We start from the raw sequence: 15,479 nt of genomic DNA, 5'->3' as shown, positions 1-15,479 counted from the left end.
AGTGATCCTCCTGTCTCAGCCTTCCAAAGTGCTGGAATTACAGGCATGAACCACCATGCCCGGACTACCAATACATTATTAATAACAGTAATTCTGTAGAATTCAACAGAAATTCACAAAGACAGTTAGCAAATCTTGTACCAGATAACTTCTTATTTATTGCTCTCAAAGCATTTGTTCTATGAATAATGGAAGAACCTCTAACCTCCCATTATTCATAGAACAAATGGGAGTTAGAGTTAGACACAGAATGTCTGCAAACACATGCAAAGAGGCCAAGAAAAGGGATATCGATAACTTTGGTTAGTTTTAATGGATTTGTTTGAACTTGTTTTGAAGGATAAAAATAGTTAAACTAAGTTTTTAAAATATTAAGAACAGAATATATAAAATATCACTAACTTTACTGAAAATAATTCAGTCATCTTCATATTATGATCAAGTAAGAAAGATGGAGATGAATAGAGTGAAAAATTATGACAAAAATAGATTATTTTAAAAAGAAACACACCTAGGAAGAAATAGGACTTCAGGACATCACTGTAGCTCGTTAGCTGTTTCCATTTTCCCCTCAGCTCCTATCTCCCATCTCATCAATTTTGATCTCAAAATTCATTGAATTGGGTTTTTATCTTTCTCTAAACTTGTCCACCATGTTAAACACTAAAGCCAAATATATCTTGGCCTGGGATTTTAGAACCTGCTTCTTGTCCTCATAATTTTTTCTCAGTGCTTTTTTTTTTTTTTTTTTTTTTACTGTAATTTTAAAAGGGAGAGGGATTTATCAGAAGTGTGTAGGGGCAACCGACTGACAAATAACTTCATTTTAGGAAACTTGCCTATCTCCTAATTCAACTCAGCCAGTAGTTACTTGTGGCTCAAGAAACAAAGCTTCCCCAGTACTATCCTATGTAAATCTGTAATTTTATTATCGAGTTTTATGTTTTGTAATTTCTTTTTTCCTTTTTTTTTTTTTTTGACATGGAGTCTCACTTATGTCACCCAGGCTGGAGTGCAATGGCGTGATCTTGGCTCACTGCAACCTGCGACTCGCAGATTCAAGCGATTCTCCTGCCTCAGCCTCCTGAGTAGCTGGGATTACAGGCACCAGCCACCACGCCCAGCTAACTTTTTTATATTTTTAGGAGAGACGGGGGTTTCACCATGTTGGCCAGGCTGGTCTCAAACTTCTGACCTCAGGTGATCCACCCACCTAGGCCTCCCAAAGTGCTGGGATCACAGGCATGAGCCACTGCACCCGGCCTGGAATTTATTTTTAAAAAGCAATGAAAAGAACGCCATACACCTTTTCCTGTGGGCTCAAAATAAAGGCAAGACTGTCTTCCACTAAAGAACTCTGTTTTGTACAAACTAAAAGGAAAATTGCAGAGCAAGGCTGCAGGTCAGCATATGAAAGAAATATGTTTCCACAAAATCTTTGAAAACATATTGCCTTAATTTTAATGGAATCCCTGATCATTTACATAATATCTTAATATTTGGCATTGATCTTGGAGAGCTTTTAGGGAAAGTTCTCATAACCAAGACACACCCATCCCCAGAGAACCTTTTAGAAGTGTCCTATTTGATTCCAATAAGCAGCTCTTTGGAGCGCTGCTGGATTCAAATAATAAACTAATTTCTAATAGGAAATGTGGTGAAGAAGACTTAGGAGTGACATGTAGCAAGTTTAAAACGGGTCAATCGCGTTCTTCAGGTGCTTTGCGAGGTACAGATCCGCTGAAGTACTTATTCCATTTTCTCTGTGGTGTGCACTTCTGATGTGAGACTTTCACGTGGGCATCAGTGTCCTGTCCGGCTCACCCGGAGGAAACCAACCTTTCAAAGTTACTCTTAACAGCTGTTCATTGCTGTTCATTCATGTGCTTCTGTGGGCCAAGCACAATGCTAGCCGCTGAGGGTAGACTGGATGCACAGTGAACAAAACAAAGTCCCTGACTCAGGGAAGCTGAAAATCTCTCATGCCTTTCAGACATGGTGGAGGAGGAGAGAGGGGAGCATCCAGTCCTAAGGTTTTCAGAGAATTGAGATAATTGCAGCCTCATTTTGAAGTCTCTTGGTGTTGTGACTAAAGAGAACATCAAAATGTGTATTCTGAAGAAGTGCCAAAGAAAGCAAATGCAAACTACTAACTAAATTGCTGGTGAAAAACCAAGAGACAGTGAAATGAGTGAAGACTTGGAACTGAGATAGTGTGAGGGAGAATGGAAGGAGCTGGGAAGCCAGGACCAGGGAGAATGAAGAGGATGGGAAGGGCGCCTTTGCATTCCAGAGACAAGCAGAAAAAACCTACAGGGTTCGTTTGATCTCAGCAATAGCTCTCCCGGGTGGGTCAACGTCAGTGAGGTCTCCTGAAACTAAAGGGACAGAAATAAATAGGGTAGGTTTTGTCATAAAATATTTAAAGACCATCATATGGAAGAAGGATAAATATTTTGTTCCAATGGGCAATAAGTGAAAGATGACTGGACATTTTAGAAAACCAGGCTTTGGGGCCAATTCTGAGAAGGGCATGCTAAAACACAAGCCATCTCAAAAAAGGAGAGGGGTAAATTTGTTGGACTCTAAATTGTTGGACTGTCTAAGTGGAAAACAGGCATTCTCTTTACAGGGCTGTTAGAACACTGTAGGACCAGATGATTGTAAGTCCCCTTCCTACTAAACTTTTGAGCAGAAGAATAAATGTGTATTTAACAAACTAACCTCTGAAACTCAATATGGAAGCAGATATTTTTATTTTCCTTGACATACCTAGAGGGATTAGCAGTATTAGTTTAACTCTGTGTGTGAGTGTGTGTGTGAGTGAGCATGTTTGAATCTACAATGATATGCAAGGATTGTTACAGTGTAAAATACTTTTCGTCTGTGAAGAAAATGAAATTAAACTGTTCATACCAAGTAGCCAAGGAAAGTTGATGGAAAAAACTTTGCAACTGACTGAGTCCCTCTAGGCTAAAAAGAAAATCGCTGAATGATTGTGTAACCACATAAGGAATGTTATGAAAATGGAGCATTCCAGTGGCTGAGATTCATTTCTGTCTTTATCAATACAGTATTAACACTAGGATATGGGGACATGAGTGTGCTATAAATACAATGAAGTATGTTTACCCAGGAGCCAAGGTATGACCATAAAGAGAGCAATATTTTAATGCAGGAAATTAATTTGGCTCTTTTTGACATAAGACCTTGTAAATACTCTCAATATTTCTCTAAAAAGCTATACCGAAGTTGCCTCTGAGATTTGCAACCTTGATTTTTCAAGGAAAAATGTTTTGTTGTTTTTGTTGGGTTTCTCATTTGGCTTGTTTTTTCAAATGTCTTATTGGAACAGAACTATTTCATGTCTTTGAAAACAGAAAGGGAAGGGGAAAAATTTGATGTTTAAGAATTAGAAATGCAAGGCTTTTGATATAAATAGAATAAGCTCTCACGTTAAAACGAGTAATGGGATGAATTAAAATTTGGAAGTAAAGCCCTCTAATCAGCTAGTGGATATCCACAGCTTGCTCCACAGCTACAGACTTTTTCCTTTATGTATGTGTTGCCCCTTTTTTCTTTTTACTAAATGAACACCTATATTAAAAACAAAGTCATCCTTCTATGATTATGCAAGTTGCACATGCTCCTTGTGAAAAATCAGGGAAAAGTGTAAAGAATAAAAAACATAAAGGGCTACAACCCACCACGTACTGATAAACACTGTTTATACTTCAGTCTATTTTATGTGAATGTGTGCATGTATATATGTGCATATATGTGTATATTTAATGATATATAACACATATAAATAAAGATGCCATATCACGTGCACATTTTTAAGTCCAATGACCATGTCTCACACATTAATAGAAAAGCATGGGAAGAGGTCAGCATGAAAATAGTCAGATGACGTGACAACGCCCAGGTAATTGAGTGGGTCTACTGCAAACCTATATGGAAAATAGCTCTTCATGAATATTATTTAATGTTTATTAGCTCAGCTGGTTCTACAGCTGGTGCGAATGTCCCCAGTGACATACAAAATTCCTAATTTCTTCACTGACAGGCTTTTTGTATCCTTTCCCCCTGACACAGATTAGGCTGCTTCCGCTTACCTTCACAGATTAGGCTGTGCCTGTAACTCAGGGTTCCTCTATTTTGACATTTTCTGACTGCAATCCCCATACCCACCTTGACTAGCTGGTGACTATCTCCCATCTTTTTAATCTCAGCTCCAGGTGTTACTGTTTCCATGAGACCTTTCCCAACCCATACCAGGTGGAGCCGACTCTTTCCACTGTTCTTGCACGTGCTTCACACCCAGCATCTGAGACACTTAGGCACAAGCGCCTATGTCAACATCTTCCCCGCTATATTCTGAGCCACTCAAGGGGAGATGCCTGAATGCCGGGTCAAGTACAGTGGTGCAGAGTTAGCGCTCAATAGATGCATTAATGTAATGAATTATTCGATGATAAATAAAGGTTGATCATATAAACCAAGAGGTAAACCTTTCTGAAAATTATGTTTTTATGAATATATTGTCCAAGGGAGGCCTATTTTGCAAACATTGGAGGCAGTAATTCATATCCAACTCAGAGCATTTAAGAATAGTATGTATAGCTGCATAGAAAAAAAAATGGACTGTGCTTAACAAGAAAAGAGAGAGGATAGCCATGTTCCAGAAATGTTCTGGAGAGAGTATAATGGCCACTCTTCTGCATTGTGGCCAAGGCCTTCTGAGAAGTACAGAGCTGTGATGGAGAGGTCCTGGCACACCACATCAGGAGAAGAGAAATCAGGCTGAGAGCTGCTGCCAGTTAGCCGTGAGCTTAGCAAATTACCTAACTTCCATGGGCCTCAGTGTGTTGATCAGTAAAATGGGATTATTAGTTTTAAATCATCTCTAAGGCTACTTCTTGTTCTAACCTTCAGCCTGGCAACAGAGTGGGACTCTGTCTCAAAAAAAAAAAAATAGGGAAAATAAGATAACAGTAAGATTTCAGTTCAAAGCCATAAATGAATAAAATTGAGAAATATAATATGAAAATATCCTGATGCTCAGTGACTTTCCCTGTTGATTGAAGTTAGCAAAAACTACACACACACACACACACACACGCACACACCACAGCAAGTTTAGAATGTTTTAAGTATACTATTAAAAAATTCAAATTGTATTAGTTTTCAGTGACTTGAATAAAAAATGGTCCTCGATTAGGTTAATATGTACTAAAATGTGTCTTTATTTTCAGACTCATTATTATCAATGAAGCCGAAAGCCTGCATTTGGTTGGCTTTCTTCCTTTTCCTTTGCATATGCCATTCCCTTTTATTAAAATGTTAGGAAAATCTCCTGGGCAGCAGGCCCTCCACTTCCTTCCACATGCAGAGTGTCCAGCTCGTGCTCATCCAGAACTCCACAAGCCTCTGCCCACAGGGCCTCTTTTAGTGCTTCGAGAGTAAAAGTAGCTTCTTCTAGAGAGGGACTATTTTTTTTAGATATTTTGAAAAGTTCTAGTGTCACCGGGGATGAAAGAGGGAAATGGGACGGAGGGCATATGTGTCTTACCATTGGGAGGAGGATTAAAGACATCAGGAACAGTCCAGAACCTGGGACTATTCCTGTCTGAGTCTCATCCTCCCTTTGACAAACACTGACTGAGCACCTGTGGTGGGTCAGGCACTGCTCCAGGCTCTGGGGAGGTGGAGCCCCTGTGATCAGGAGCTGTGTGTTGGGAAAGCCAGGAGTGTGTAGGAGTCAAAGAAATGATCCCCGGAGAGGCAGGGAAGCTGGGAGCCTGTGCACATCGTTGACTCACCGAGGGTAGAATGACCCTTCAAAGAGGCCAGAAAGGGGCAACTCCCGGTCCTGGAAATGAAACCTATGACAAAGAGCTGGGAATTAGAGTATTTGAGTATCAGCTTTGACTCTTGCAGCAGGGCAACAAGGGCTCAGATCTAAACTTTGTACAGTACAAATATGTTAAACTGCTGTCTCCTATCTGTACTCAGATACCCATGACATAAATGAATCTGAAACTTGTCCTGCTAGAACTAAATCTCTTGAGAGGATCACGAAGCCCATTTCATGGAGAAATGAACACAAGCCTGTGAGCATGGCTAGTGCAGGCCTCTCCTTAGCACAGCTGACTGCATCGATTAGGTGTCTTGGGGAAAAATTTGTGTTTGGACAGTTTATCCCTCCCTGTCGGGGAGAGATTCATTTGGTGATATGTCTTGGTGCTTTCAAATATTTTATGTATATATACAATACATATAAAACAAAACCTGTCAAGTGCAATGGCCGCTATTCCTGACTCACAGCCAAAGACTTCTTTTAACCATTGGGTACCCTCATCCCTGAAAGCCAGTTTCAAATCTCTGTAGGACCTCAGAGGAGGGTACAGAGAGAAACAACACAAAAAGGCCAAAAGGGGTGAAGGAGTGAGCAAAGAAAAATGTGGTGAGCAGGGCTTGTCTCAGGGCTCTAAAACTTGTTTATTTAAAAATCTCCATCATGTTCTCTCTGAAATAATTCTTTTTCCTGAGGTTCCTCTTCCTCTGTCCACATAAAGCTCCAGGAAATATTTCTGATTTCTTTAAAAATCTTTTGCATAAATGGCACCTTTCCATTTGCAGTCAGTGTCAACCTATATGGTTAAGGCAAATTCTTACCTAAGGAGTTCATCTAAATTTCTAAAAGGAAAGACCAATTATCTACTTCTCCTACAGCTATATAAAAATGAAAGTGGAATGGGGAAAAAAGACTTGCAGAATCTATTTCCTTCATTTGGCAATAGCCTTAGGCCCCAAATCTCATTTTGTAAAGCATCACATGTCTAGCTTTAGTTTTATTTAGCTGGATTCTATGGCCTTAAATCTCATGAAAGGCATGTTATAAACTCAAGAAATTAAATTCTTCATGGATTTATGTGGGGCTTAGAAAAATGCATTTTCACAATTCACTGGGGAGCCTAATGGTCCTGTCTCCACAATCACTGAGAATTGCTGTACGTTTTTTTCTGAGCGATGCAATAATTAAAGTTATAAGAAATTCAGGTAAGCAGGTGGTACTGGAGCGGTCCAGCAAATGATAACAGGTAACACTGAGCAGGGGAGTAAAGCAGCCGAGGAAGCAGGAGCAGGCAATCATTAGAGATTCAATCGAGTAAACAGCTGGTGTTTAAAAAATTATGTTGGTAGGAAACCGGACTCTCATTTAAAAACTGGCATTTGGAAGCAGCTATTCTGTCCATCAGAGGGGCGTGGGTAAGTGTCAAAGGCTAGGAAGGATTCTGTTTCTGTGTGTTTTGGATACAGGGTAGGTGTGGTAGACAGAATGATTGCCTCCCCCAAGGTGCCCATATCCTTATCCCTGCAACCTGTCAGTATGTGAATACGTCAGTTTACATGATTTTGCAGATGTGATTAAGTTAAGGATCCTGGGATGGGGAGATTCCCCTGGATTATCGGGTGGGCCCAGTGAAATCACTAGGATCTTGAAGAGGGAGGCAGGAGGATCAGAGTCAGTAGTAGGAAATGTGACAATGGAAGCAAGATGCAAGACATGGTCTGTGAGCCAGGAAGGCAGGTGGCTTCTGGAAGATTAAACAAACAAACAAAAAACAGCAGGGAAATGGATTCTTCTCTCAAAGCCTCCAGAAGGCTCTGCAGACATCATGACTTAAATCCAGTGAGATTGATTTGGGACTGTCTACCTGCAGAACTGGAAGAGAATAAATGTGTATTTTTAAAAGCAACTAAGTTTATGCTAATTTGTTACAGAAGCAATATGAAACTTATACTGTAGGTTACTGAGAAAGACTCAGGGGAATAATTTAAGATCTATATTTTTAGCAGTTACATACAAAGTAGAAACTAGGCTCAGGAATAAGGCATTAATTTAAAATTATAACATTTCCTACATGCATGCACTTTGGAAATTACTTTCACTTGCATCTTTTAGAAGTAGATTACAAGATCAGAGGCAGATTAATAGCAACTTTGCCAGAACCTGAAGGCTTCTGGTATTTAACTAGACTTTCTGAAACCCTGCACACTAAAGTACCAGTTGTCCCCAGAGATTAGAGCCTGCAGAACCTGCAGGAGGAAGTGCCCTCTTAGTTGTAGAGAGTTTTTGGAAGAATGTAGAATATGTAGTCCCTGGTACGCTTTCAGGTCATATAATTAAATTGTATGGTCTTTGATGCACTGGCTTTTACTGCATTTGTGTCTTCTCAGTCACCAACCTGGGCCAAAAATATGATAGCAAATTTGTATGTAAAATAACGTTCTAAAAAACTGGAAAAATATACCAAAACATTTGAATGTTGGGATTAGAGGCAATTTTTATTTGTCATTTATTTTTATATTCTAATTGTACTTCTATAGTCAGAAAATGTAGAATTGGATGTTGTGTTCTCATTCTCATTCTTTCTTTGCCCTCCTCTACAGTTTTGGGTTCTTATTCTTGCTTTGCTCACAGAGCTTTTTAACAGTTGAATAAAAATTGTGAACCCTGGTGTTAACAACATGCACATGCACACCTTTTTTTCAGCATAAATTTCAGGGGAATCAGATAATCCTACACCCATCCTTGGAGCTTCTGGAAGTCCTTGGCTCCCATGTAAGAGTTCTTATTCTACACTGGTCACTGTGTCAGACATGTATATTTCAAATAGCTGACTGCTGGGTGGCAGATAGTGTGATAGAAAAGGCATGTGCTTAAGATCTTGTTCTTCCACTTCATAGCTGTGTAACTTTGGCAATCATTTAACATGTCTGGGGCTTAATTGCCTCTTCTGTAAAATAGAGATCATGATGTCCACTTCACTAGAACTAAAAGCTTTTCACAAACTATTATACACATATTATTTGGATGTTTTATAAACAGAGAGACATGCTCTTGTTCCCATTTAAATAATTATGACTGAAATATTCTCTAATTTATTATTAATTCCCACTTAACTATTATCCAGAAAACTTTCAAATGTGAATGTAAAAGTTCTATACTGTGAAGGTAGTAATGAAAACAGGTTACTAAGAGGCATGAACTGGGAGTTTGAAAATGGCTTTTTAAAAAAAATCACTATTTTAATTACGTTTAACAGAGTCAGAAATTTAGTTGTGTGTTTTGGCACACATGTATACAACATGTGTGTGCAGATGTACAAGTTTACATATATTTTTAACTCATGTATGCTAAATGCAAAGAACATAATCTTAATCCAGCTCACTTATTTCCTATGAAAGTGGTCATTCTAGAAATTATTGAAAAACTCATTACAGTGCTAAATATGAAAAAGATTATATCACATGTGCACAGGGACTCTCTTTGCATTGAGATTATAAATGAACTTTCCTTTCTCAAACTTTCTTGGAAATTGAGTAATTTTTTTTCTGTTGAGGTATTCAGTAGTGTTAAAAATTCACTGATCTATTATTAAAATGCTTGGTATTTTAATCTTCCACTACTGATTTAGAGTAGGAAAAGATTTGCCAATATTCACAACTCAGAAATGACTTCTATGCCCATTTTGGATTCACTTTAGTATTGAAGGCTGGAAGCTACTGAGAATATTTTTTCCAACGTATTAGCTGGATTAAAAGAAAATCACTAAATTTGTAAAGTTAAACCATCTGCTAGTATCAGTCTGGTATTGCTTCTATAGGAAAGAATGTTCACAAGTTTTTAGTATCAATAGTTTCTACTTTTCCTTTATTGAATCAAAACATTAAGCAACAATAAAATTCCTTCCAGTTTTTTAATAGATAGAAATCTGTTGCCTACCAGAAATAAATATATCCAGCAAAATTAATCAACAAGACTGTTATAACATTAATGCAATCACTTGGTTTTTGAAAATCTAATTTAGAATTATTTAATATTCAGTTAGATCAACCTGTGATTCTAAAATAAAGGTCAATAATACTATCACAGAAAAAAATGTGATCTTGAACTTAAACTGTAATGAGCGGATAAGCAGTCAGTCTTAATTAACTAGTTGAAAATTTGCCCCAAGTACATACTAATATGACTTTTTAAATATTCTTCCAAATGAGTAAAAAATGAAAAGGGACATCAATATCGATTACATTTCCAGAAGTATTTCAAACATTTTCAAATAGAACCCATTTATCGAGAAAGGAGATTTAAACAAATGCCAATATATATCATATTTAATTCCACTGAAGCTCACCCCAAATTGGTTTATAATAATTTAATTGTGGAAAAAATAATGTTGGACTTTCATATTTTATCTTTAATTTTGGAGATGTCGAAAAATGTCAAAAGTGATTCACAAAGGAAACCATGTGACAAAATGGAGTGAGTCACTTAATGTATGAAAACGATCAAGTACACGTCATATTTTAGTGATTCTTAGATGCCAATACTTTTTATGTATAAACACCTTTAAAATTCATATGCGTATTATAATCTATAAAATAACATAGCTTAATGAAGTGTTTTTATTTCTTTCATCGAAGTACCTAAAATAATCTTAAAATTAACAGCTTCTTAAATTTGACAAATTTAGGAAAGGCCAAATAGTGGCCGTGGCAATGGCAGAAATGAAGGAAAAGTAATAGACTTTTATTTGGAAAAATAACATGATAGAATTTAATATAGATATCAATGTACAAAATATGTTTTTCGGATTTTTTTGTTCATTTGAAGGATAAATAAAAAACAAAATCCACGCACTTTTTTTTTTTTAGTAAACTGTATCGAAATTTATCTACTTGGAAGGCAAACAATGTATGCCACAAAGTCATCCAGAACATAATGGAACTCAGAATGCAATAGGAAAAAATTTAATAATAAATTCAATTTCAATAAGGCTGTTTCTTGTTTGTATACTCTCCTCACTTCGAGTTTATATACTTTAATATTTATAGATAATTTTAACAAATACATTTATCTGGTGTCAAATTCTATAATGGATTACATGATTAGATGTAGCAAATTTGAAAAAGGGCATATTGTCAATTTATCAATCGACAATCTGAAAATGAGGAGGGAAGATAGAAAACTGTGTGTGTGTGTGTGTGTGTGTGTGTGTTAGGAAGTGTGGAGAAGTGGTGAATCACAAATACCAGAAGTCCTTTTTGATTCAAATGGAATCAGTCTCACATCCTTCAGTAAGCCCCGAGGGTGTCACTGTTGAAATTCAGAACTCAAACTGTTTGTCATGTTTGGTTGAGCCCAGGACATCAAGCAAAGGCTAAAGTATTTTCGGTGTATCCTATTTATGAAGTTGAGATTGTGTGTAATCCAGATAGAATTTTAGGTGTCTTGGTGCTTAAAGAGATCAAGGATCTCTTTAGGTACCATGGGGTACTTCATCCTTGACAGACTGGATTAAGCAAGATTTTCTGTTCCTCTTATTTGGTATTAACTGTCTATTTGTTCAGATATCCAATGTCTTAATCCTTTCAATACACAAATCTTTATTGAGCACCTACTTGCCTGGCACCATTTTAAGCACTGGATATGTGGCAGTAAACAAATGAGACAAAGTCTGTACCTTCATAGGCTTATATTTTAAACGGGGAAGACAGCCCAAATAAATAAGGAAAGTACATGGAAATTTTAAAAGTTGTACGTGCTATGTAGAACCATAAAGCAGGGTAGCAAGAAGGAAATGTCTGTGTTTATGAGTTGTAATTTTAAATAGATTTATGAGCAAAGATGTGAGGAAAGAGTCATAGGAGATGAGAGTCAAATGAAACAGCAAGTATAAAAGTCCTGTCATAGGATCATGCCAGGTGGTTTGATGGACAGCAAGTGGTAAGTGAAGGGAGATGAATAGAGATGATGTCAGAGAACAACTGAAGGCAGAGATGGGGCACAAATCACATGAGCCATGGCAGGCCACTACAGTGAGGACTTTGGTTTTGAAGTATGGGATTTCGTAGTTACTATTGTAGTATAATCACCCAAAAGATGATGGTGGTAGGCAGTAGTGGAGGTGGTGAGAGTGATATCTTGGATATATTTTGCAGATAGACAGAATAGATCTTACACAAATATATATGGGGTATTAGAGAAAGAAATGACATTAATATGATACTAAAGTTTTCAGCCTGAGGAACAAGAATGAAGTTGCCATTTCAGAAGTGGCGAGGATTGGAAGAACAGGTTTAAGAAGGAAGAACAGTAGTTCGTTCATGGCCATTTTAAGCATGAGACACTTACCTATCAGACATCTTTGTAGAAGTTTCAATATAGCTCTCTCTTTATTCAACAATTGCTGGTGTTAGTAGAGGAATGATGAAGTTTTTAGAAGGTGCCCTAGATTCAGTGTTAATTAGGGGTAGGTGGCAAGAAGTTTCCCAGAGAAGATATCTATGCTGAGACCTAAACTATAAGCTCCATCAAGACAGAGCCAAAAAGTCTCTTTATTTTTATTTAAAAATCTGTTGACAAGCCATGGTGGCTCATGCCTTACTCTTTAGCTGATGATTTTTTTTTTTTAATCATCAAGAGGAGTGTGAGGATAGGGCAATAGAAATTTTCCAGGTAGAGGGAACAACATACTTAAAGTTGGAGGACCAAAAGGATCATAGCATCTTCAGGAGACCATCAAGCACAGTGTACTAATTACCTTCCAAACTGATGCTTGTATAGTACTTTAGTGTTTTTAGAAGTACTTTCTCATAGACCCTCATCATAGTCTCTGAAAGGTAGAGAAATGTTTTAATTATCAATCAGTTGGTGTGAAAGTAGGCTTACGGGACTCAGTTCACAAATCTAGTTAATAATAACTAAGGTTTGAACTTGGGACTTATTTCGTCAAAATTTAAAATAACTTCTTATGTTTCGAATTATTTAAAATCTTGTCATGCATCCACTGTGGGGGGGGGGTGGTGGTGAGGAAATATACATAGGGAATACATATATTTTGATATTGAAAAAACATGGAAACTGCAAAAGAATTTACAAGATAGAAATGAGTAAACTGGAAGATGATGATAATACAGTCATAGCTGTCATTTTCAATTAGGGTGCACCAGATGTGGTACTAGGATCTTTACATTTATTTACTAAATTTAATCTCACAGCAGTTGAAAAGGAGGTTCTGTTTTCACCTCAATTTGAGAGATGAAGAAATTGAGGCTGAGAGAGACTAAAGCAACACCTTGGAGGTCATTATACAGCTAGGAAGTTGCAGAGTCAAGAAATGAACCAAGAACCTCTGAAATGAGAGTTCAGGCTCCCAATAGCTTGGTGAGGAGCTACACCACCTGGGCCGTACTTTATTTTCCTCTTTATAACGTCAAAGGTAAAATTAACAACTCCAAGGAGGTTCTGATGAGTGAGAAATTATTTTCTGAACTACAGTAACCTTTACATTTGTGTTCACCGGCCCTGAATTGGTTTTCACCCTAGCTTTGCACACTCTTTTATCACAGCTTAAGACAGCAGATGGCTCTCTTGCGTTTTCTTTCACTTACCTCCATCCGTAAACAACTAAACAGCGTTTTGGGGAGGTAAAATGAAAACGCAGGGATTAACCTAAAAGACCTTGATTATCCCAATGCTGCCCCCCTCTCCAAGCTCCCTTAAAATAGGAAGCTACGTTGAAGAGAAATGACCGCTTGAGGCTCCTGAAATTCACAGCCAGAATAGATGCCCGGAGACTGCGGAGTCCGCTGTTCAGGCGCTGCGCCAGGGGTCGGGACGCTCGAGAAAGAAAGAGTATCTCTCGGTTATGGAAAAGCTGAAAGGCTTTGTACTCCAAGGTGTTATTAACGTCGGTAGAAGCTGTGAAGATCAATTTCCTTCCCATCATGAGGGAAAAAAGTGAGAAACTGCTTTTAGGGGAGGAAAGTGTCAGAGACCCTCACAGCCAGCGCTTTTCTCAATCAGCGAACTTGCTTCTGCTGGGAGAGGTATGGCTGGGGCGGGATCCCTGTCCGCGGTGCTGAATGTCAGGCTGGTCCGAGGCTGCTGAACAACGAAGGGAGGGCTCTGAGAGGGCCAAAAACTGACCTCCTGACCCCCAAGTCCAAGGATTTGGGGGAAAGACTGCAGCATAAGAAAATGCCTGCAAAAATAGAGGCACAGCTATAAGAACAAGAAGCTTAATGTCACTCTTTTCAAATTAATATAGTTGGCACATACATCAAAAGGCTTAAAGAACCTTTAAAAATAAACTAGGTGTGTTGGGGAAGTCATACTAGATTTAAGAGGTCACTATACTTAACATTTTACTTTTTTGAAACACTCACTGCAAGAAGCCTTTGATAATAAACCTGGATGCTTTAATCTTACAGTCACTTGCAAATTCAAATCTAGAACTTCTGAAATGTACAAATGGCGTTTCTTCAATAATAGAAACCAAGAGTAGTGACTCTTAATGTTCAGTAGGACTCATTTCAGTGAATTAAAACAACAGACACACTCAATAGTCATTTAGTTATTTTCATCTCTCTATAGACATCTTTCCCTTTTTAAGCAGGACTACGCAACACAACATAAATGCACACTCACAAAAAAATGGAAGAAAAGAGACATATGAAACTGAAAATAGAGAGGGAAAGGCAGAGCAAAATAATTAGCATGCCCCTTTTTCTCACTTTTGCTATTTTATGAGTGACTAGGGATTGCAAGTTTCTAGCAAAACAACTCTAGCATATTCCTTTTAATAATTGTAGAATTTGTAGATGTAACGTAGCAAAGTGTAGAAAATAAACTTCCAGAAGTACACTTTGTAATATATGACAAACACCGTCCTAAAGCCAATGATCCCTGCCTTAGATCTAAATCTACACACTCTCATCAGGTTGCATTTCCTTCCCAAAAGGAGACTTGTTGGTAAATGTGGAGTGAAGGTAGCAAACAGCAGCCCAGTAGTGGCTGCTTCCATGGAGAAGCTGTGGATAAGTTGCTTAGAGCAGAAGGTGCCCAGCCTCCCTGTAATCTGCTGCACTTCCCCCCAGTTGCCTGGTGGCGAGTACTTTACTGCCTATTCCTGAGACAAAGAGAAAGTGTGTTTTGGTTGAGAACTGCTCCCAGGGCTGCCTGCGTAGTGTGCTTGCCCTCTTTCCAGCTCTAAAGCAGTCACTGGAGAAGAAGGTTGTTGCAAGTCTCTTGATTACCAAGTGAGCCATCTCTCCCCCTTGCTTCACACTGAATTTCCAGAAGTCTAGTTCGAGCATTTCTTTCTCTTTAGCTGCCTGAGCTGATAGGCAAAGCAGTGTAAAGGGAAGGGGAGAAAAGTAAGAAGCCGGGAGCCAGAGCTGCACTTGGTTCTGCCACTCTGGTGTATCCTAGAAACCACGGAACTGTGTTCATCCAAGCATGAAGTGTTTCTCTCCCAACCTCCCCCCGGCTTTTTGTTTTTTTCGGGTGCCCTCCACTGCCGCCCTTTCTCTTGGACCTTCACATTTTCAGGTATCCAGGAGGGAACCGCTGTCGGGACACAGACAGAAAATCAAGGGGAGGAGACGCCGGCTGTTGTATTTGA

The 15,479-nt window shown here is 38.4% G+C and overlaps 1 protein-coding gene and 1 pseudogene across 3 annotated transcripts in view; one reads left to right on the top strand and one right to left on the bottom strand.

Annotated features, from left to right (window-relative positions):
• FGF14 (fibroblast growth factor 14) overlaps nt 1-15,479 on the top strand; it is a 693,522-nt gene that overhangs the window by 468,183 nt on the left and 209,860 nt on the right. The gene's annotated exons all lie outside the window — the stretch shown is intronic.
• The window catches only part of LOC117975661 (uncharacterized), a 91,633-nt pseudogene that overhangs the window by 74,930 nt on the left and 1,224 nt on the right, over nt 1-15,479 (bottom strand).

The sequence above is a fragment of the Pan paniscus genome, chromosome 14 (genome assembly GCF_029289425.2).
Source record: "Pan paniscus chromosome 14, NHGRI_mPanPan1-v2.0_pri, whole genome shotgun sequence".
NCBI classification, from domain to species: Eukaryota; Metazoa; Chordata; class Mammalia; order Primates; family Hominidae; genus Pan; species Pan paniscus.
Note: the sequence above shows the minus strand (reverse complement) of the source record. Positions and strands in the feature narration are given on the sequence as shown.